This window comes from Gallus gallus, chromosome 3 (genome assembly GCF_016699485.2).
Source record: "Gallus gallus isolate bGalGal1 chromosome 3, bGalGal1.mat.broiler.GRCg7b, whole genome shotgun sequence".
Lineage (NCBI taxonomy): Eukaryota > Metazoa > Chordata > Aves > Galliformes > Phasianidae > Gallus > Gallus gallus.
The window spans coordinates 91,057,007-91,079,897 of record NC_052534.1 but is presented as its reverse complement, the minus strand read 5'-3'; the positions used below and the strand labels follow the sequence as shown (position 1 = coordinate 91,079,897).

Sequence of the window (22,891 nt, the reverse complement as noted above, 5' to 3'; positions counted from 1 at the left end):
CACAAACAAACAAAAAAAATGGTTAAACAGAGGTGAAGAGATGGCCATTGTGTCATCTGCAAGCTCACTCTCCAGGATTTTGTGGTAGTAGGCTTTGTCAGTCTGTGTTCAACGAGAAGAGCTATGCTCTCCAGGAGCCCTTACAGATGGAGCTGTGGTTTTCCACTCTGCAGGGGAACTAGTTCTCTGCAGCTCTGAAAGGAAGTGCACAGTTTGAATCCCACAGCATTCAATTTTTCTTGTGTAGCCCACAGTAAATAAGTTGTCTGTCCTTTCTTTGCTTCTTCCTATCTCCGTCTTCTACATGTCTATAGTTGATGGAGGCAGCAGTAGCTTGCAACCACTTTGTAGGAGTCCATTTGTATTTCTGGGACGCTGAGTTTGGATGATGGAGTTGATTACACATAGACGAACCACTTTCTTGTTTGATTATGTTGGAATCCATAAATACACATTAAGAAGGCAAACATTAAATCTGTGTAAATTTGGAGTGTACTATTTGAAGTCAGACATTTACATCATATACAATCTTGTACAGCTCCGTTCTCATTAATTGGCAGGAAAAAATGGCCTGATTGCAAGCTTTGGATCTCTGTCAGTTGCTAGTGTTTGGAAGAATTTAGGAGTGTGCAGACTTGGGTGTTTTGCCTGATGAAATGGAGACAGGGAGAAAGATGCAAAGTGGAAGATGGTTTCTTTCCATCTCCCATAAGTTAATGAGCCAGCAACAACTGGGGTACGTTAGCAGATATAAAGTTAATTGGAAGAAAGCAGTTACATGCTCCGTACAGGTGTTACTAACAAGATCATAAGGAGAAATAGTGTGAAGATACTAATGACTGGGCGGGGAGCAGCTTTCTCATTTCCTTGAATTATATCCCTCTCTATTTCAAGCTCCAGCTGGGAAAAATAAGCCACCCTTTTTGATATATGCCCACCAGCCTCTGTGCAGCCAGATATAATCCCCTTTATAAATATTTCCATCCCCAGCCTACTGGAACTTTTCAGACAAGTCAGTGATCTCTTTTGTAACTGCATGATCACTTCTGTAAATCTCAAACAGATACCAAGGATGCCCTTCCCCTCCTCCCTTCCCCCTTAGTAAGGTTTGCAGTTGTAGTGATGGCTTAGAGAGCTGTTCACACAGTGTGAATGTCACACATTATACCCCTGAAATAGCAATAGAGAGGTAGCCTTTAAGTACAAAGTATCTTGGCACTCCAAAACAAACAAATAAACAAAACCAAACAAACAAATGAGGGATGGAACTTCTATGGAATAGAGAATTTAGTCAGTGTTTGCTGATGTGGATTTTTAAATTAAATTTGCGCTTTTTTAGTTTTAATTTTTATTTCTAGTCCTTCTTGAAGTACAGCTCTTCGGACAATACACGTGGGCTGTTTAGCTATAGATGCATTCACACAAAGAAAAAGTGGAAATGAATGTGAAAGCCTTTGCTTTTGTGTATGCTGTGTTTAAGCAGACTCAGTCTAGATCAGTGAGTTTGGAGTTTGATTTCTCCTTGTGCCAGGGCTGCCAGCATTGTGATCTAGCACTGTAAATGATCCTTGAGGTGAGTACAAGTATACCTGGTATAGAACAACAGGTGAGTTATCAGTGGGACTCATTAACAGAATTGCTCCGTGCAATTTTTACCATTGCTGCAGCTGCTAAATGGACATTCTCATTCTGCAGAGATGCTGATGGGTGTGTGCATTGTCTGCCACAGCTATGCTCTTGATACACAATTATTAGTTTCCTATGATGAAAGAAAATTGCACAAGAAGCTTCTGTACTATTTTTTTCCATCAGAGGTGTGAGTTTAATATATTGTGGACTCTAAATTTGGGCTCAGTTTTGCAGTGAAGATCCCAGAGAAAGCAACGAATCAATAGTCACTAACAGCTTCTGGTGTTGATTTGTTCTCTGATGCTTTAAGCTTGCATTTCCTCTCTGATGGTGAAGAACACAGGCACAATAAAGCAGATCCACACACCTATCAGGCTGACTTGATTCTGATAAATAGCTCTGTTAAACTTTAAATAACACTCTTAAATTAAAAAAAAAAAAAGAAAAGAAAAGAAAAGAGAGAGAGAGATTTATACTGTCTCAAGTTTCTTCATCATCCATTTTCAGGTCAGCTCTTGTGTGCTGATATTGAACTTGCGCAAGACATTACATCCTTTATTATAATCATTTTGTTTTGTCCGTTGCATTGGCTGAAATTACATTGACACAAAGTGGGACCACTGTTCTGTTCTCTGCAAAGAATGAATAATATCTGCTTGAGAAACTGGTAATTGCTTGAGATACAAAAGCAGGAGTTTAATAATAACCAATCTGTTGTTTGGGTAAAGTATAGCGCAAGACAGTAATGTTTCATCCTTCCTTTGTTTGCTTTTCTTTCTGTTGCTTGAAGAGCAAATATTGAACAGGAGAAAAATCTAAGATGGTATTAAAAAGAATAACTGCATGAAACTTTACTAAATTGTGTCAGGAAGTTAACATTGTTTTTTTATTTTCCTTAATGATGTCTACAACTGGGTTGCCTTCATAGATTTTAAAAGGCAAGTTTTGGTGATTTATATGACTTATAACTAGCAAATATGTTGTTAACTTCTAGTGTTGTTTTTTGTTCGTCTGCTTGTTTGTTTTTAATATATAAATATAAAATGCATCTATATGGACCGGGCATCGGCCGGTTTGATTTCATGGGAGGAATTACAGAACAGTATCTGACAGTCTGGCAGCTCTGTTACAAAATAAGTTATCACTTTTGCTAATATGTCATCTTCCACCTGAACATTTCAAAATACATTTAATTGTGATGGATTTTTGTCTGGTGCAGTTGAGATAAAGAAGCGTTATCCTTGCCTTTTTCAGAAGATGAAATCAGATTATCAAATGTTGCAATGCGAGAATATTTGCTAGGTTTGTATGTAATCCTTCTTAGAAGTCCTTTGCCTAACTTGAGGTCATCCTTTTACTTTGAAAGCGTGGCTATAGATTTTTAGGCAGCTCCTGCAGGTTTCACCTGCTGCCTGCTTGCTGAGTTCAACACAAGCACTCTCATTCAGATGTTCAGCTGCAGGCTGCCTGCTGGTACTTTCCAGCCCTGTTTCCATGGAAATAGGAATTAGAGGGGTGAAAATAAAGCAAGAGTAAGTATTTTCCTAATCTTCTACTTAATCCGGAATCTCTGATACCTTGCCATCAAGGTTGTTTTGCTTTTAGTTGGCCCGTCATGTGATGGTAACTTTTGCAAAAGAATAAATAAATAAATTGCTGTCACTTAGAGCTGTGGTGAGGAATACCTATTACCATAACTCTGTAGAGGTATATGGGATCACCAGCAAAGGATGAAGAAGGGAGAATTGAATTGGACTGCAAGGATAAACGGATGAAAGGATGTGAAGTGATATCCAGTGGCAGGGGTGATAAACTGTGACAGAAGTTCTTGTCAACTGTAGCTCATATGGTGACAATGCTGACAGTAATTAATTAGAGAATGAACCTAAGGGAGGAAAACATCCTGGCCAGAGAAGATCTAATTTAAATGCTCCACTCCAAGTGTGAAACGAGGATATCCTCAGATGCATTCAGAACATAATTTGGAGTACTCAAATCTCCTGAGAGATGCCTGCTCTCCAGTCTCTGTCCCCCTAGGCTACTTACCACTCAGCAGAATCAGGGCTGCAGAACAGAAGCTGTGCAGGTGGCTGTGTGGTGAGGTGAGCATTCCAGTTATTGTGAGCAGCTCTTATATCCACTCTGCCCACTGTGGGCTGAACTGCAGCCCCTGTTTTGTGTTGGCCATTCCTTGGGAAGAATAGGTCTGGGGTCCTCGGGCTGTGTTTCTTACTCTGCCATCAGCGGTCAGTCATGTCAGCAGAGAAGCAGGAACGGGAGGTACCCAGCCTCTGTGCCAAGGGAGGATCTGCTTTATGCATGTCTGACAGCTGCCTGCATAGCCTGCCTAGGCTCTTTATTCAGCTTCCCCGATCCTACCACTGAAAACTTCCTTGTTCATAGCCTGAATCTTCCTTGCTGCAGCTTGAGCTTATTAACTTGTTTGTATGATGGGTGCCTTCAGTTTCTGAGCTCCTTGCAGATACCCTTTCTATATTTGAAGACTGTTTATCCTGTCTTCTCTCCCCTTAGATTCTATTGTCTAGGCTAACAAATTCCACTCTTCCCCTCTTCCATATGTATTACATTACCATACATCTGAAACTGACATGTTTTGAATGTAACTTTTATTTCAGTGAGTGTTTTTATCCCTACCTGGATTTGTTTAGGAAAAAGAACAGAGCGTAGCAGTTCTCTAAATGTGATGTGATCACTGATTAGCTAATGGCTAATATTCGATTTTTACGCTGCCTAAACTTTCATGTTTCATTCTGTCTGTGGCCTTTCTTCTTCCAGAAGACTTGATTGACTTGTGTGAGCATGTTATTAGGAGGTTTGAGTAAAGGTACTAAACATTTTTTACTGTAACATTCCTGAGTGGGTTGGGTTTCACCTGTGTCTTTCCTGATTCTTTCTTTTAAGCTCTTTACTATGAGAGTGGTGAGGAGCTGGAACGGGCTGCCCAGAGGGGTTGTGGATGCCCCATCCCTGGAGGTGCTCAAGGCCAGGTTGGATGGGGCCCTGGGCAGCCTGATCTAGTATTAAATGTGGAGGTTGGTGGGGGGCTTGGAGATTCATGATCCTTGAGGTCCCTTCCAACCTGGGCCATTCTGTAATTCTGTGATTCTGTGATTTTCTTCCTGTCACCCAGCTCACAACATCAATACAAGTCTATTACCTGAACTTTGGTCCTAAGTCAGTGTTTTCTTCTAGCTTTTCTAATAACGACAGAAGATCAGCAGCACATGTAACATGGCCATAAGGGGCTTGTGTGTTTTCTCCATTTCTCTCAGTGATTCAGCATCCAGATGACAAGCAACTGGCCAAAGCTATCAGCTTTTCAATACAGATAATTTGCAGTGAAGTCAAGAGGAAACCAGCGAGCTGTGTAAGAAATCATCTTTTAATTTTAGTTTCTATCCTGTGGGTCAGTTTGGATTTCTTAGTATTGTTAGATGTCTAGCTAGAATACAGAATGACACACTTGTAGTCTCAATCCAGCCAAAAGACTGCCTTGTCTTATTTGATTTGGCTCTACCTAAGACCATCTAGTTTAAACCACTAAAATCTAGTCTCTGTGCAGTGCAAAATTGCAGGCAGTTTGGAGTAGACCCAGATTTCAAAGGGGGACAGAACTATTATCTCAAGGCCAGTAGAACCTCCACCTTCAGTATCTTCAGTACTTCAAATTCTTTAATATCTTCAATACTTCAATATTTTCAGTACCTCTTTAGATGTAGTACAGGTGTAGAGCTAATTAGGATTTGTTGTTCCACATACACTAATTGATTATGTCAAGATATTCTGGATATATGTGAGGACGAAACTGTTTTAAGACTCCAGTTGGAGCAGATCTCTGTACCATTTTGCTAATGAAACTGAATGCATGGCTTTAGTGCATGGCTCCAGTTCTTCAGCCTTTGCACTGTACTGTAGTTGGCTAGGAGTCCTTTTTGGATTTCAGCATTCTCCACTATGCCCAGTTCCTCCTTCCTGATGCTTTTTCCCTCTCCTGATGGGAATTCATGGTTGTGTGAACGATGTCATCTCCAAACCAAAACAGAGCAAGAGAGTTCACTGATGTTTGGCTACTGTATGAAATGTTCCAAGATCAGTAAAATGTGCTTCCCCGACAGGCGAGACTGACTAGCCCTTGTGCTCTGGGGACTAAATTTAAACCATGAGCTCTTAAATGCCACTTTGACAACGATCTCAGCCTCATGTGCCTTGACAGGGATATGTGTAGGTGAAGAAGGGACTCTAAGTCAGTAAAGCATACTTCTAGAGACAGAAATGTGAGTGGGCATATGTGTTTGCAATGTCTTTGTCTAGCATCAGAAGAGCTCTGGTGGCTGAAGGTGTGTAGGAAGGAAATTCTCTCCAGAAAACAGCATCTCTTACAAGAAAGCTTACTTGACCTTTATTTCTGAGATGTTTTGTAAAGCATTCCCAGTGTGTACAGCCCAGTTACCAAAGGAAGAGATAATAAACATACATCATCATCAGCAGAATCTGCATGCAGACCTGATAACCAGTCATGTTAGTAATGTCGCTAAGCATTGCTAAATGAAAGCAATATGTGGAATGGCTGATATCTGTATGCCAGGAGTTGAGATTTTTATTTTTCAGTGCTTCCATCTATTTGTGAAACAGTTGCCCAGGCAGTATATAAGTCACGTGGACTGAGGGGGTGTGTACGTGAGTGTACAATACACGGGCATTCTCCTGCAGAGGAATAAAGTTTTGAAGTCCACTGCCAAAATGTATGACTTTGCCAACACAGTGTGCTATGTGTGGGTAGAGGTAAAGAGCATGTAATTCAGCAGAGAAATCAAAAGACAGAAATTTTTACTCATACTGTAAGGCAAAATGTGTCTCTGAAGAAGCTAAAATGTTAGTACTGTTTTGTAGAACAACTACCAATTAATGGTGAGGAGCACAGGGAATTCATAAAGGTCTCAGAAGAATCTGGCTGTAATACCGGATTGGATTCATTGCTTTGATATATATGCAATAGACCACACTGGGGCTTCATTCCCATTAGAGGATCTGGCTTTGATTGCAGGCCAAAAGAAACCACCCCCTCACCTTTTGAAGGGCCGCGGTGCCTCCACAGGAGTGTCTGTGTTACCTGTTTCTGTACTGTCTTTTCTCACTCCAGCCATGGTGAGACAACTCTGAAAGAAGAGAACTCATGGCTGGTACATGTAAATCATTCATTGTGGAAAGCATAAAAGTAATAAACATGTTTTTATTTGCTGGCAGCTCCTTAACATGTTGATGATATTCCTTTTTTCCCCCTTTGAATTACAGATCAATTGTACAAGCAGATTTAGGAGTTATCCTTAAAATGCATTCTTCTGTAACCTGGGAAGCGTCCCAGTTCTGAGTGGAGGAAGTGTAATGGAAGCAGCATTGTAGGTGACCATCGCGCTCTTCTCCCACAGACACTTCAGTTCTATTGTAATCTCCCTTTTTCGTGGAAGATCTTCATAATTCTGAAGTTAAAAGCACTGGGTTTTTCTTTTGTTTCTTTTTCCAGAAGACATGAAAATAATAGATATTAACACAGAAACTTCCAGGGAAAAAAAAAAGTTAGAAAAAATGAGAAATAGAGCTCACAACTCCCCCCAGAATCATCAAGAAACTCATGCTTGCTTTTTTATGTCCACTCTTCTACTGTTACTAGAAGATGGGGAGAGTATGGGGAATCGAGTTCTCTGAGGTGCTCAGTGTTAGGTAACATGTATTTTCACGAGATGCCTGAGTGATACTCGTGTGCTCTAAGGCATGCTGCTTGATTTGGAGCAGCCTGCCACACATTTAGGACTTGTATTTAACTCCCCAGGATTAAATAACAGGCTTATAAAGCTGTCGCATATAAACCTCTCCACGACAAAAACATGAGAGCTGTCTTATCTTCCAGTTATGTGTTTTCCAGAAAAAGACACCCAGCTTGCACTGATGCACCGATGCACTTCCTCCAGATCTCTGACTTTATTAATGAACAATTTTTCCTGTCCTCCTTACTTCTTCTTGTATTATCTGGCGAGGTGGGAGTACTAAAACATACATTTTGTTTTGAAAACATCTGAGCCGTTCATGCTTTCCTTTTAAAGATAAACTACAGTGATATTCTCTGTGCTTAAAAAGGTTATTCTAAGCTAGAATGGTTTTATTTGTAGTAATGCTGCATGACGTGGTTCTCCTGTCTTTTGGGATACTATAACATAATAGGCACTATAAATAACAGCTGCTAATGTCTACAATTGTGTACAACAGGCAGTAATTTAACCACTTGTCTCCTTTCTGTCATGATGGGAAATATCAAATGTTTCTGCACCAATAATGCCTATGATCCCTAAAGCTGTTAGTGGTGGTTATTGTAGAAGTGTATCACCAGTGGCACCGCTGCAGCCTCTGCCCTTGAGGTTAAAATACAGAGAATGCTTCGACATGCATGGTTTAGGTGTCTCAGTGTGACTCTGCATTGGATCAGACACCGGCCATACCTCCTGAGAATCTCTCCCCAGCAGCCAGCTAAGAGGAGGGATGCTGCTGAGCAGAAAGGAAAAGCAGGTGAAGAGCTCAGGAACAGGCAAAAGCATTCTGTTAAGCTTATCCTCCCTGTAGCAAGGGTCACCGGGGCAGAGAAGTGGCAGAGGAGAAGGTGAAGGCACTTCACCATAGAAGAAAGTGGCATTTCAGTATACCTCTCTGAAAATAATTCTTCAAGACTGGGTACACATTGACACTTGTAGGTGATGTTGATTATATATATTAGTTTGCTAGACTTCAGTAGATAACTGCTTAAGTGAGGAAATGTGAATTTAGAGTTGATGAAGGTTCTGTGAACAAGCAAAGAACAAGAGTCCCCCAGGTGTTACTTGGACATGGCTTAAAATCAAGGAAGAAGCGATAGGGAAGAGGGCACTACTGGAGAAACCATGAGAAGCATAGCTCACAATTGTTCGCATCTGACAGCAAACCCTGGGGATGAATCATTGAAGATTTTCAGTGGTATATTTAGGAAACCTAAACTTACCAAGGAATAATGATGGCATGACAAAAAGCCATGGGGGCATTTGCAGGCTGTGTTACATTATACAATGGCTTCTCGAGTGTCCTTTGTAAACTGAGGACTGATCCTCTGTACTGTGCTATTAAAACTTCCTGGGAGCCAGGAGCCTCCATACTGAACATGGGCAGAACAATGCTGGAGGCTTCAGCTGACAGAACTTCAATTCATGAACCACCTTCACAAATATATTTGGAAATTGTGAGTCACAGGAATCAGCCCACAAGGCATAAGAAATTACATCATGGTTAAACTGTAGGTGATTATAAATGTAAGGGGTAAGATATCATATAAGCTTCAGGGAAAGGAAAGCATATTTGAAAATGCTTCAGTACTGTTTGCTCCCGCACTTGTTTGTAGGGCAGTTGGAGACCACAATAGGAAATTGAAAAGCCTAAAGAGGTAGAACAGGCGTGATGTGGACTGTTATTAATGTATGTTAAATGAAGTGATCTTTCTCTTATTGCCATAAAGACTTAGAAATCCTGTACAGTCATGAGCTCCTCTGCATTAGGACTACTGATCCGTGTTTCATACACCTGAATGTAAATCTTACTGATGCCTTCTGTGTACACTAAATATATATTATAATGATTCTGCTAAAAAGATCATTAGAATTCATTGCCCAGTGCTGAAATTTCCTAACTCTTCCCAGTTTCTATGGAAACTGGAATAGTAAGAAGACACAATAAACAGATGCACTGTATTATAAGCCTCCACTTCTATAGGACATCTATTTTATTAATGTATCCAAATTATTCTGGTGACAGGTATTATGCATTTGATCATACGTACAGTAATGTATCTATTTCCTTTTGACCGAAGACTTACCTTCTAGCTTTGAGGGCTTTTACTTTGGTCTTTAATCATTTTCCTGAACCACTGGTGGAGTGGTATGCACCAGCAGTTAGTGCACTACTGCTCATAACACTTAGCTCATAAGGGAGTAGTAGGTGCTTAATGATGTTTAAAATGCTTCACAGATTGGAAAATCTTAAAATGCAGAAGTAGACTTGTTACTGGCTAATACAGAACATCAAAATTTCCTTTGGATGGGATTCCTTTGAACTTGCTTGCATGGCATGGTTTTCTGTGGGCCTAGCTGGAAAAGTATAGCCTGCTGCTTCTAAGGATAACCAACATGCCTTTTATGGAATAAATTACATCTCACAAAGTGGAGTGTCATCATATGGAGCCACGCTCGGTTTCAGTCCTTGACGCATGTTTTTTGTGCAGCACTGAGAGCCCTCCCTAGCAGAACTAGCAGGCTGCAGGAAGGAGCACGGAGCATATCCCCTGTCACACTGGGGACCTTATTTCTTACATCTTCTGAACCAGGAAGTTCAGGTTGAGGAGGCGAATTTTGTACTCACTGTTGATACAGTGAACTTCCCACAGGATCACTGATCTCACCTTATGTTTTAGAAATGAGCTTTTCTACTGTGAAACAAGATTTACTACTGCTGAAATAGGTAGTCAGATTTTAAAAAACTATGGTAAAAGAATTCAGTTGGCTTAGTGAAATATAGTAAGAGATGGGGTTAGACTGAATGGACAGTACTATATAGAAAGGAATGCTTTCCTAAATTATTTCACTTTTTGTGAATGATAAAGAGCTTAATTTTCAAAAAATGTAGGGTTTTGATGAATGGAAAATGCATGAAGCAAATTGTGGTAGCAAAAAATTATTTTCATTTACCTGTCTTCACCAAAATAGGAGGGTTCTTTTTTTTCGTTCCTTTTAACTTTGACCAGGATCTACGCTTGCTTGAGTGCTTTACTGAAGATTAAAAAGTTGAAATTGAAATGTGCAATGGACAATGTATAATGCTTAATTCGTCGAAGATCTGCTGCATTAAATGTTTGCCAAAATCAATTGCTAATTTTATTTAGTGGTAGTTGCTTTTAAAAATGCAGGAGTAAAACTGACAGGGATGCTGGGGCTAAGAAGGGAAAAATGTTCAAAGAATCCTTTCCTGAGGATCAATAAGTCACATCTGGAAAACCTTGCTGTTCTTCTGGTGGTGGTGGGAAAACACTACAAGCCCAATTTGTACGTTTCTCTTTTCAGATGTTTTAGCACTATTCTGCTTATCACTGTTGGTGCAAGGCATGAGACAAGCTGATTCAGCAGCCTTTGGGTTTTGGATGCAATGGTGTCAAATGGTGATCCTCAAAGGCACATAATGCTTTGATATCCAAAAAAAGCTAGGCTGTTGGATGGGATAATACACAGGTATTTGTATCAGCCCTTGCAAACAGATATGTCTTGATATCACCCAAGTATGTTCAGATATGTTCTACCACCACCACTTCAGAGAGAGTAGTGCTGTGAGGGAGCCCCCATGTTTAGACAAACTTCTTCATAACTGCTGGACTCAAGGTGCTAATAAAGACACATCAGTCCGCAGAGGCAGAGAAGATTGGTTAGAAGGAGATAATATTATTATTATTATTTTCCATGCAGTGTAGACTGTAAGCCTTTGATATGATTGTCTTTAAATTTATTGTATTAACTTGAAAAAAAATAGATTGCATCATCCTTTTTTTTGTTTGTTTTGATTGAACTTCTTGTCTTTGGAATTATAGTTCAAGAAAAGATAAAGCTTAAATAGATTTGGTTGCCAGTCCTTTGCATAAGATTTGCCTTCACTGTTAAAGGCAGATTTTGTCCTTAACATGGACTTCATCAAAACCTCAACCTTATAACCATGAAGATAGAGTTCTGTTGGGAACTATTAGAAGCAGTCTTTGCTGGGCTATATTCATTGTTTTCTGCTAGAGCTAGTCTCTGACTTGTTTGCTTGTGTAATTTATGTGAGGGGAGGATGTTGTCATCTTTCTTTTTTGCAACTCTTAACATAGAAGTCCTTGTGGAAGACATCCTATGTCACTTCATTATTTTTATTTTGTTGAGTTGTAATTCAAGAGCATCACAGATCACAAATATATTCTCTGATGTTTTGTTTGTTCTTTTTCCTTAGGGCCTTTTGCAGCTCAGCACAGTCAATAACTCCAGTCATCTCCCTTGTTGGTAGTTCTTCTAATCTCTCTCTCTCTTTTTTTTTTTTTTCCATCACCTTTATCACTTTATTGGATATTTTGCTGATTTCCATGTCTAATGTTTTGTGGCTCCCTGTAGGATATTTTCTCTCCAGTTTAGTGCCCTTCCTTTCTATGTTCTGATTTTATTCTTTGTAACTTACCTGATTTTTAATTCTTCCTTTTTTTTTTTTTTGTTTCTTTTTGTGGCTTCTTTAATTTTTATATATATATAATGTAAGAGACACTTCCTATGTTGATACTCAGTGTATTTAAACGTAAGTAATTTACTCTTTGAGCTAGCACATCCATAACTATTCAACATCTGGTAATGCTGGGCTGATTTATCTGACAGTGTCTTTCAGTATATAGTAATGGAAGTTATCAACAGATTATTCTCAACAGTAAACTGCAGAGCATCTTTAACTCTCACGGACGTCTCTGCTTGGCATTTTATAAGACTTGTGGCTTCCTGAACCTTGTGATTATTTATCTTCAATATTATTTCCTTACTATTGGATCTTTTGAATAAGGTTCAAAAGCTTCACCATAAATATTTCTTTTTCCCATTTAAAGAATTTGATGGCAGCCAAGGTGTCATGGTTTTATGATTTTTGGTTATCAGTATTCCACGTCATAACATCATGCAGTGTATTGGGCGTTAAAGAGCAAATGCTCTAGTTCTGGGTACTTGTCTGGAAGAGAAGAACTACGTTCCCTAGAATACTGTTCGAGTATTGTTATCGTTCCTGCTCAGGGGAACAGATATAAGGCCTGTAGTCACCTGACCTGGCTCCTCTCTTTCTTCTCGTCTCGTTGTGCTCGCTTTCGGATCGTCTCACTGCTGCTCCCGACTGCATGCAAGGCTTCAGTATTAGTGTAAGGCCTTTAGCTCTTGGACAATCCTTCTCTCAATTATATTTGATTTTATTAACAATTATATTGAATTATATTGTATTATAGTGCGTTACTGTGCATTCTGATACTATATTTAGTAAAGTAGTTTGTTTCTCCTCAGATCGTTGCCGCTGTTTTTTTAATTATTCTTTCTTGTGAGGGGTCCACTGTTTCCCTTTTCCGGAGGCACGGATTTTGCAAAGAAATCCCTCCACCCCACTAGTCATGGAACCGGGCCAGACCAGCCCGTAAACCGCCAACACAAGGCTTGATAGAACTTGGGAGGTTTAACTTGCAGTACACATCTTCTGGTGTTTCTTTGTTACCCACTTCCTTCTGGCAGTCATGCCACAATGTTTTTGCTCCTTAAGTTGTTTTCAAACTCCCCCAAGCAGCCCCTCTTCACTAACAATCAGTTCTTATTGCCTTTATTTTTTCAGAAATATTCTTTTCCAAGTCTCCTGGACTGCATTTTATAAGTTCTTAGATGATAAAGCTTGTCTACAATTCAGGTTCTCTGGTGTGGTTTATAGTATGTGTCTCTTTAGGAACATGTTCTCTACTCTCACATTTGATATCTTCCTTATGGGTGGGAACTGTGAACTTACAGCACAATCTACCTATAAGCATAGCTTAATGTGGAATTGTTGGCTAATTCTTTAGGGAAACATAAAATGATAGAATGCTTTGGGTTGGAAAGGACCTTAAAGATCATCTTTTTTCCAACTCCTCTACCATGAGCAGAGACACCTTCCACTAGATCAGGTTGCTCAAGGTCCAACCAACCTGGACTGGAACACATGCAGAAATGGGGCATCCACAGATTATCTGGGCAGCATTTTCCATTGCTTCACCACCCTCCTGGGTGGAGAGTATAAACATTGAACATTTCTTAGAAATGTTTAATCTAAATCTCCCCTTTTAAGTTTAAAACCCTTACCCCTTGACCTATCACTACAATTTCCCTCCAGCTTTCTTGAAGGCCCCCTTTGGGCACTGGAAGGATATAGTTTAACTGAAAATATATACGTATAATTGATATGTAAGTAATTTAATAAAATAATCTGAAAGATAATTTCACCTCATGGAATTTCGGGAGTGTATGAAATGTGCAAGTATTCTGCCTAATGTCATGTTTAATCCAGTATAAAGCTATCTATGACAGAAGAAACCAGCTGTCTTCTTATTTTTTCATTGTAATTGATTTGGTGTGTTTTCATGGTCTTTCATGTGCTTTCCATTTTAATTCATTCAGATAACAGATCGTTTATCTTCATCTTCCCTTTGGCTCATGTAAACTCTGTTCATGCCCACCAGGAGGTCACTTGATGGCTGTGTAGCCTGTGATAGTTTCCACAATGTTCTAAAGCAGTATAGGTCTATGTTTGATTAGCCTTACTGCTAGATGTTGTACAGAATATTTCAAACTGAATGTACACTGTTGCAACTTTAAATCTACTGCTATTTATTCAGTCCATCAGGGACAGAGAATAGATGATTGTTATCTCGTTTTTTTTTGCAGTAGCGTTTTATATGCCTGGAAACTTTTGCCCTTGATTTCAGAATTCTCTTTTCCAGCACAAAAAATACTAAAACACTGTCTTGGCACTTGACTGTGTTTTCTAAACCTCCTGGGAAAAGGTAAATCTTTCCTTCATAAAATCTTTTTCTCAAGTGTGATATGAGTGCACTGAAATGTGCTCTTTCGGTGGGAAGAAAATGTGACCACAGTTCATCAAACCCAAGAGTGTCCTGTGGTTAAATTTGTTTGTTTGGTTGCTTTTTGTTGTTGTTTTGTTCTTTTGCCCAAATGCAAGCTTTTTAAACTTGTATTAAACATTTGCCTCTGTTCAGGTACTAACTGAAAAGCCAATGATAAAGGAAACACAGCAGCCCAGCAGAATTAATGTTTATAAAATTATGTGAATTTGAAACAAACAAAAAAAAGTCCTAGGTTAAAAGCTCAGTTTTAGAAATGCATTTATATATTTGTTTGTAGGTTGCTTCTTAATTATTGAATATATTTTTTCTCCCTTCTTTCCTTCCTAAAATCCTCCATTCATGGTAAAACATGCATTTCTTAAAGAATTCTTGTTTCCATATATCTCTTTAACCATAGTGTTTCATTCACTCCATTTAGTTAATTTAGAAGTGATCTTTGCAGAAAGCCAACAAAACATTCAGTATATTCTCGTTAATGTCAACCTTGGAATTTTTAACACAAAAGTTTAATTTTGTGTTAAGCTACTGAACTGACATAGGGATGCACAGATAATACTGCATATTCACCAGTCAGTGAGTAAATGATGGCCAAAACATCAGGAGTCTGACTACAGCGGCCTATTTTTGCATTCCATTTTGGCATTTATATACTTTTATATATATATAATATATATATATATATTTGTATACTTTTATAATAACAACTACCATCCTTCTGGTATTCCATATTTTCTTTACTTAAGTGTTTTTAATTGAATATGTTTACATTCAAAGGACACAATAAGAATTAAATATAAAGAAGTTTAATGACTCTGCTTTTGTAAGTTATAGAAAATAGGTATATTGCCACAATGATGATTTTGAATGTTAAGTGTTTTATGGAAACGCATTAAAGGTCATATGTGTGTGTACTAAAAGTTGCATAGTTGTCTTCCATCTAGTCTCTTCTCTTCTGCAGATTTCTTAACACCAGAACCTCATCAACATTTTTTACCCTGAATTTACCAATTATATTTCTCAGATGGAGGAGTATGAGGAAGCTGTAGCGCAATTGTAGCTTCTTTGAGGTTTCTGAAAGCATTTACTTTAAATTTCTTAAAGTTCTTTTATTTATTGCATGGTAAATTTTAGCTCCAATTCTCGGTATGCAAGTAAAAAAATTATAATATATTCTGTCTGGGATGCTCACTGATGATAGAATTATAGAATCATTAAGGTTGGAAAAGGCTCTAAGAATATCTAGTCCAACCATCAGCGTACCACGAATGCTTCTGGGAAAGTAATGCTTTGGAGTTAGATGAGTTTGTAAGACAAAGAATCACATCAGCTTGGTTTGCAAATGCAAAGGTTGTCTCTAAATATGGCTGTGTAGTGAAAGGTATGCAGAACTGGCTTTGGAGCTTTCTGTCGTCACAAGGAGGAATGTTTCCATAGATCTGATTCCTTCCTTGATTAGGAGCTGATACAGCAAAGCACTTGAAAGCGTTCAACGTTCTCAGTGACCTCAAGGGTGTCAGTGAAAAATACATTCTCAGTAGAGAAAAGTCTAATGGAGGATTTCTTAAAAATCTTAAAAAAAGTTTTAGCAGAGAAATAAGTCTATTGTAGTTTCGTTATTGTTTCTGTAACAAAGATGAAGTTAGAGGGTTCCAATAAGTATTTTCTGTTCTGCCTATGACTCTACAGGTTATAGACCTTGTAATTTGCATGTCATTCGGACGTTTTGTATGCCAGAGGTATTTAAGAAAAAAGCGTCTGTAAAATCAGCTCATTTACACCCATGTATCTGAAAAGACTCATTTGAGAAAGCTTTCTGGTTTATTAATCTAAGGCTGTATGTGGCTCTGGGCAGCCTGGTATAGGGTTTGGCAACCCTGCCCATGGCAGGGGGTTGAAAGTCAGTGATCTTTGAGGTTCTTTTCAACCCAGGCCATTCTATGAGTCTATGATAATATTGGAATAATTCAGAGAGAACCAAGAAATCTCTATAAACGCATCAATATTAAACCAGTATTCACAGTAGCAATTGGGATGTCTCCCGAAATGATTTAGTTTTGTTTGATACAAAACCCGAATCCTGTTTCATCTGGTTTTTTTAATGTTGTTTTGTTAGTAAACAGTTACGCTTTTAGACTCTGTAACAGGTTTTCACATTTCTTTTAGAATAGGACCTGTCAACAGATATTTTTTTCAAGGTTTTAGCTCATTTCAGCCAAACGTGTAAAGAGTGCTGTAAGCAGTTTGACTCTATGCAGATGATTTAAAAAACGTTGTTTTATTTTGACAGAATACAGACTGAATGGGCTGGGTGCTGGTTAAAGGACAGCTCTCAAAAGGTTGTCCTGACTGCAATGAAAGAGGATTGTTTTTAGAACAGCTCAGCTGCACAGCAAATGGCATCGGGTTTAACTCTATTAACACTAACCTGAGGGTAAAGATGAAAAAAATCTTCTAGATGGTGTATCTGAAATGATCAACTGTAACACCATGAATAGCTATTAAAGTGACCAGGTATATAAATCAATCTTATTTGTGCCTAGTAAGCTGGGCACTTTCAAAAAAATTTGTTTTGGTTTAGAGGAAATGAAATGGTCTCTTAGAACCAAGCCAGGAAGGTCACACATTCCAGTACTGACTACAGTAGTATAATTAAATATTCTTGGAAACTTCAACTTTTTCTGTTCTGTGGTAACAGACTCAATAGGTTGTTTTAAGATCATGTTGGGAGTTATAGGGCTGGCTAACCGATACAGTATTTAAATAGAAGACAAGTTGATAGGATGGAAGGAATAATTTCATAATCACAAATGGTCACCTTGAAATTGATATTAGAACATTGCAGTTTTCTTGCTTGCAAGTGATTTTGAATAAATTTATGGACCTGCAGAAATAAGGAAAAAAAAGACACACACACACACAAAAAAAAAAACAACTGAAAACAAACAACCAAAAATTCCAGCACCTTAAGATCTGGGTAAAAGGCCTCACAGTCTGACTTAGAGTTTGATCTTGGAGTTTACAGAGATTAAGGTGTGTTTAGGTTGAACTAGATAAGCATCATTCCAGAGTGACAGCATTATGTAATACAAAGTTCTTCAAATCACCTGGAAAAAAGTAAAATAAGAATATGCAGACAGACTGCATATAATGCAAATTTTTTTGTAGTGATGAGAACTGTTAGCCATTGGAATGGCCATTTCCATAGCAAATTCTTCATTTCTCCTATTCAGGTCTGATTTCTATCACATCTATCATAGAAAAGGAACTTGGGTTTATCTCTTCCAGCTTGGGGAGACCAGGCCTGTCAGTAAGAGATATAGAATATGCATGAGGCATACACTATGAGTCTTACCAAACGATAACCCCTCTGAATGCCACACTCCTTAGCCTTTCTCACCTTGGTTTATTAAAAATTGCAGGGTACCTATCGTTCAAATACCTTGCTAGTGCACTTCAGGTAAATCTAAAGATCTTAATCTGTTCTACTTATTTACTTGCATAGCTGTGTGCATGCACTGATTGCCTTTACAAATGTGATTGCTGTTTACCAATTTGGCTAAATATAAAGTTTGATATTAGCTGCAGTGAGGTAAGCACCAAATATATTTTTAAAAAAATAAAAAAATAATATATTAAAAAAATCCTGCTAGTTATTCTATGTAGATTTTTTTTTCTCATTTTTATTACATGTAATTTTTCTGAAAATGCTTTGAAGACTGGAATGTAAGTGACTGAGGTACAGCTGCTGTTGCTACCAAGACCACCACAGGGGCCCGCTGAGCACTAAGAGGTTACCCCTAATCCAGGTCAGGGGCCCCCAGCACAGGAAAGATTCAGAGATTTTGGAGTGGGTCCTGAGGAGGGTCACTAAGTGACTGAGACAGGACAAGGGGGAATGCCTTTAAAATAAGAGGGGAGATTTAGGTTAGATGTTAGGAAGAAATTCTTTACTCATGGTGTGGTGGGGCACTGGCACAGCTGCCCAGAGAAGCTGTGAGTGCCCCATCCCTGAAGGTACTGAAGGCCATGTTGGATGAGGCCCTGGGCCACCTGGTCTGGTGGTTGGCAACCCTGGCACAGGGTTTCGAACTGGATGTTCTTTAAAGTCCCTTCCAACCTAAGCCATTTTATGAATTCAAAGTCAATTTTAAAAAGTATTAAAATATGAATATTTGAAAGCAAATATTTCACACCTTTGATGTGCATGATCAAGGTGGCATCTTTGAGACGTTTCTCTAAACATTAGAAAGTATTGAACAAATTAATGCAGTATTTTTCTTGTTGCATATGAGAATTGTGTGATTGTTGCAGAGGGACTTGTGCATGTCTTTAAATAATTCTGCTTGATAAAGGAGGGCTCGAGCTGTTGCTAAGATGTAGATGAATGCAGGTCCAAAATTATTTTCAAAAAGAAAAGTCCAGATTTTTAATAGTATTTTACTACCTAAGTGCCAAGAGAGTAATTAAGAAATTTCATGTTAAAAGAAACATACAACACAGTAAAACAATTATGTCTAAATAGAAATGTATTTTTGTTGCATTTACTTAAATTTCTAGGAAAACATCCATCCTGGTATGTTAGAAGCATGTAAATGAATTCAATCATATGTGATAGCAGAGGGGCTGATGTTAAATAAGGACATCATTAGAATTTGAAACAGTTGTTCTGCAAACATTTATCAGGGACAAGCCATGGGTTCCTGACTAGTTACACTACTCCTACCATGCAGGAAAACATTTCAGGATTAATTTTTTGATCTTATTTACTACATTTTGGGTTTTTTTTGGGATACATTAATCTGGCATTTGAGGAAAATAATAGGGAAAAGGTTACCTAATTTTTCTGACAGAGGGGAGTTACGTTAGTGCACTTTATTGATATGATGATGTTTTGTAAACTTGATGGTTTCTGAGTCATGAAAGTTCAGTCTTGTCTTAAAATCACGGTATTGCTGAGCACACCCAGAGTAGAAAGCTAGTAATTCCCACAATTGGATGAATATATAATGTTCTTGGGTTTTAAGAATCTCATAACATATTTATCTTTCCTGCAAATATGAAGATAAGTTTTGTTCTGAGTTCCTGTAAGTTGATGAGCCTGTTGTTTAATAGTGAATCTACTTTTGTAGGCTGGAGCCTTTGGCAAGGCAGACTCCGTGTATCATGCATTGCAAAAAGATCAATCCAAGAGTAGTTCAATCCAAGACTGTTGACAACCTCTTAACTGAATTTTATAATGGGAATGATAATGCTTGCTTCAGAGAGTGGAAATTTTAAACGTTATTAAAAACTAAAAGCAATTACAGTGACTCAGAAAAAAAATAAATACAATAATTGAAACTAGAGAAGACTGTAATGAGTTTATAATGGTACAATAATAATAAAAACAAATAATAAGCAAAGGAAGATTACACTCTCAAATATGTAAAGCTCCTGACAATAGCTGGTGAGCAGAATGGGTAAGATGGATGGGGAACATTTTGGAAAGTTGATGATGTAGTAATTACCTATGAGCTGTGCTGCAACAGTGTTGGAGGTGGCAAGAGATGGTCCTCTTGGAGGACATGTGGGCTGGTCAGACCTGAGCAGTCTCTGGATTGATGCCAGGAGCACGACACGGGTCGGGCAATAGAGGCATGCAATCCACGTCTTCCTTTAAAGTTGAATGTAGGACATGTTTTGAATTTTCACTCATAAATTAATTTCCCATAGTACCAATTCTGTGCTGAGATCCTATCCTATTTCAGCAGTGCTATTAAAATTCAACAGTGAGAAATTAGGTAAGAGGGAGATCTGAATGTTGTTTCTCTCTGTACTACGGTAGCTCCCAAAGGTCTTCTGGAACCTCTGATTACCCTTATTAATATTTCTACAGACTTAGTGGTGATGATACTGTGAACTGGGACACGTTACTGGACTTATATGTGCACAGGCTTCCACCAGGGCACTGCAGTGGGTCTGGCTGCCCTATGCTGCAATCCCAAGAGCAATTTAGGCTGGTGCTGACAGAAGAGCCAGTCCTGAGCTTGTCTGGCCAACCCTGTACCCCCCTCACTGTTAAGGTGGTGGAAACATCCATGAAAACATGAAGTGAACTGCAGAAAGGAACCAATCCAGACTGAACCTTGTGCTTTTAACCTGCATCTATTCCCAGTTATGAAGCTGTAAATCCTATTGCAGTACCACAACGGAATGGTCAAGAGCTGGCTGGCACTGCTGCCTCTCAGCAGGGCTGCTCGTGCAGGGTTAGGTGAAGGGATTTATTGTTAACATTTTTTCTATAGCTACTTACTGAATTTCCAGAAGTTGTTGGGTTCGGTCCTTCCTGTCTTCCAGGTTTAAGTCTAGATAAGAATGTTCTTTTTAATACTAAAAGGAATATTTTGTTCCTATCTAGGACTGAAAAACTTCAGTCTGGTTGCAGGCTTTTGTTATTACAGGGTTGGTATCTAGGAATTTGTGTTTCTCACAACAGTTTGACATGAACTCTTCTTGAGAATATGCACAAGTTCTGTGTAGTTTTTTTTTTTTTTAATGTATTTTCTGTTGATCATTTCAAGTGGTTGCTTTGAACTCTTTGTTTTTTCTACTTATTCTAGATTAAAAATGATGGGTATGACTTCGTCCAGATTGTCAATAAAGAACAAGGTTACATCTGTACTAATAAACAAAACCATGCAGTACATAGATCTTACTGTTCCATGCAAAACCTTGTTAGGTTTTTCCTTTTCCTTTTCCTTTTCCTTTTCCTTTTCCTTTTCCTTTTCCTTTTCCTTTTCCTTTTCCTTTTCCTTTTCCTTTTCCTTTTCCTTTTCCTTTTCCTTTTCCTTTTCCTTTTCCTTTTCCTTTTCCTTTTCCTTTTCCTTTTCCTTTTTTTTTGACTAACCCTTTCTCAGATAGTGCCTAGATATGGATGAGTGGTGGCTGAGGCTAAGGACAAAACCCAGTGAGCAGCTACTTAGATGTAGCCACTCTGTTTGGGGCATAAAACAGTATGGAGAGGTAGAACATGTTGACTTTATAGTAAGACAGTGTTTCCCAGTGAATGTTATTTCCTGATATTGATTGGCAAAAGCCTTTGTGAGAAGGGGGAGGTTGTTTGTAGTCTGTGTCCCAGGAATGCATGGAATGGGTCTGACTGCAAGTGGGATTCACAGGTTTTTGCTGTGATCCTAAGATCACAGTTTTGAGTATCCCAAATTCCTGGCTGGTGAGGATTATCCCTTGTCTTTGTATTTCCAGCCCCCCAGTGGTGGTTCTGCGTCTCAATGTTCATTCCTCTGTGCCCCTTAGGCTCCCTGCTTTAGGTTCACCTCTAGATGAGGAAGTCTGAGCCGCTGCCTCTGAACTTGCTCCCAATTCTGTCAGCTTGTTCCTCAGCCTCTGCGCATTAAGCTTGATTAAACAGAAATACACATCGTGCAGTGGGGCTGTGCATAGCTTACTCTGTTGTTCTAAGGAAATTTGTGAAATGAGACAAACAGTTGGAAGGAGGAATAGGGGAGGTACAAATTGTTCCACTAGATTTGTTGCTGCGAGGGGGAAGATGATCAGCACCAAAAGAGGGGTGGCCAGCTGAGAGAGAGATGGGATTGTTCCCCACTACTCTGCCATCATGAGGCCCCATCTGGAGTACTGCGTCCAGGTCAGGGGACCCCAGCAATGGAAAGATTCGGAGCTGTTGGAGTGGGTCCTGAGGAAGGTCACTAAGATGATCAGAGGGCTGGAGCACCTCTCCTGTGAAGACAGGCTGAGGGAGTTGGGCTTGTTTAGCTTGGAGAAGAGAAGGCTGTGGGGAGACCTCATTGCCACCCTTCCAGTACTTAAAGAGAGCTTGTCATTAAGGCGGAGACTGACTTTTTTTACGTGGGCTGATAGTGACAGAACAAGGGGGAATGGCTTTAAATTAAAAGAGGGAAGATTTATTTGTTGAATTGTTTTGTTGAATGCACAAAATCTTTCAATGAAATATTAACATACAAATATTTTTTCCTGCTATCTCTAGTATGATTTCTTTGCTGCTCGGCAATTGAAAGAAAAGGAATTGTAGTTGTTATTCCTTGTTAAGTTAAGCACATTTTATTTTGAATAATGCAAGGTCTATTGAATGGAAATAATTAGCTCTTAATCTGTCCTGTTGGGTCTATGCCTAAGCCCAGTACATGCAAAGAAAATACCAATTATAGTTTTCTTTCAATTGAATCTTTAGGTCTGAATAAGAAAGGATTTTTCTGTTTCAGTTTTGTCAATATAAATATTTCTCATCAGTGTAACTGTTGAAGAAATCTCAATATTATTTCAGCATAATTCTAAGGAAAACAAAAAAAAAAAGCAGACGAAGAAATTATTATTATTTCCAGTGCTCACAACAATTAGAAAGTTAAAGTAAGAAAAGGGGGCAGCCCGTGAGCAAGAGAGGCTGAAGTTTTAATGTCAGTCACATTAGGATTGCATATACCTTACCGCTTTGCACCCATTCGTTACATATGTAAACAGCTGGGCCAGAGGAAACCTCTGCATGGA

General features: G+C 38.7%; 1 protein-coding gene across 2 annotated transcripts in view; it reads left to right on the top strand.

Moving 5' to 3' along the window:
* Window positions 1-22,891, top strand: part of DLGAP2 (DLG associated protein 2) — a 456,527-nt gene that overhangs the window by 78,550 nt on the left and 355,086 nt on the right. The gene's annotated exons all lie outside the window — the stretch shown is intronic.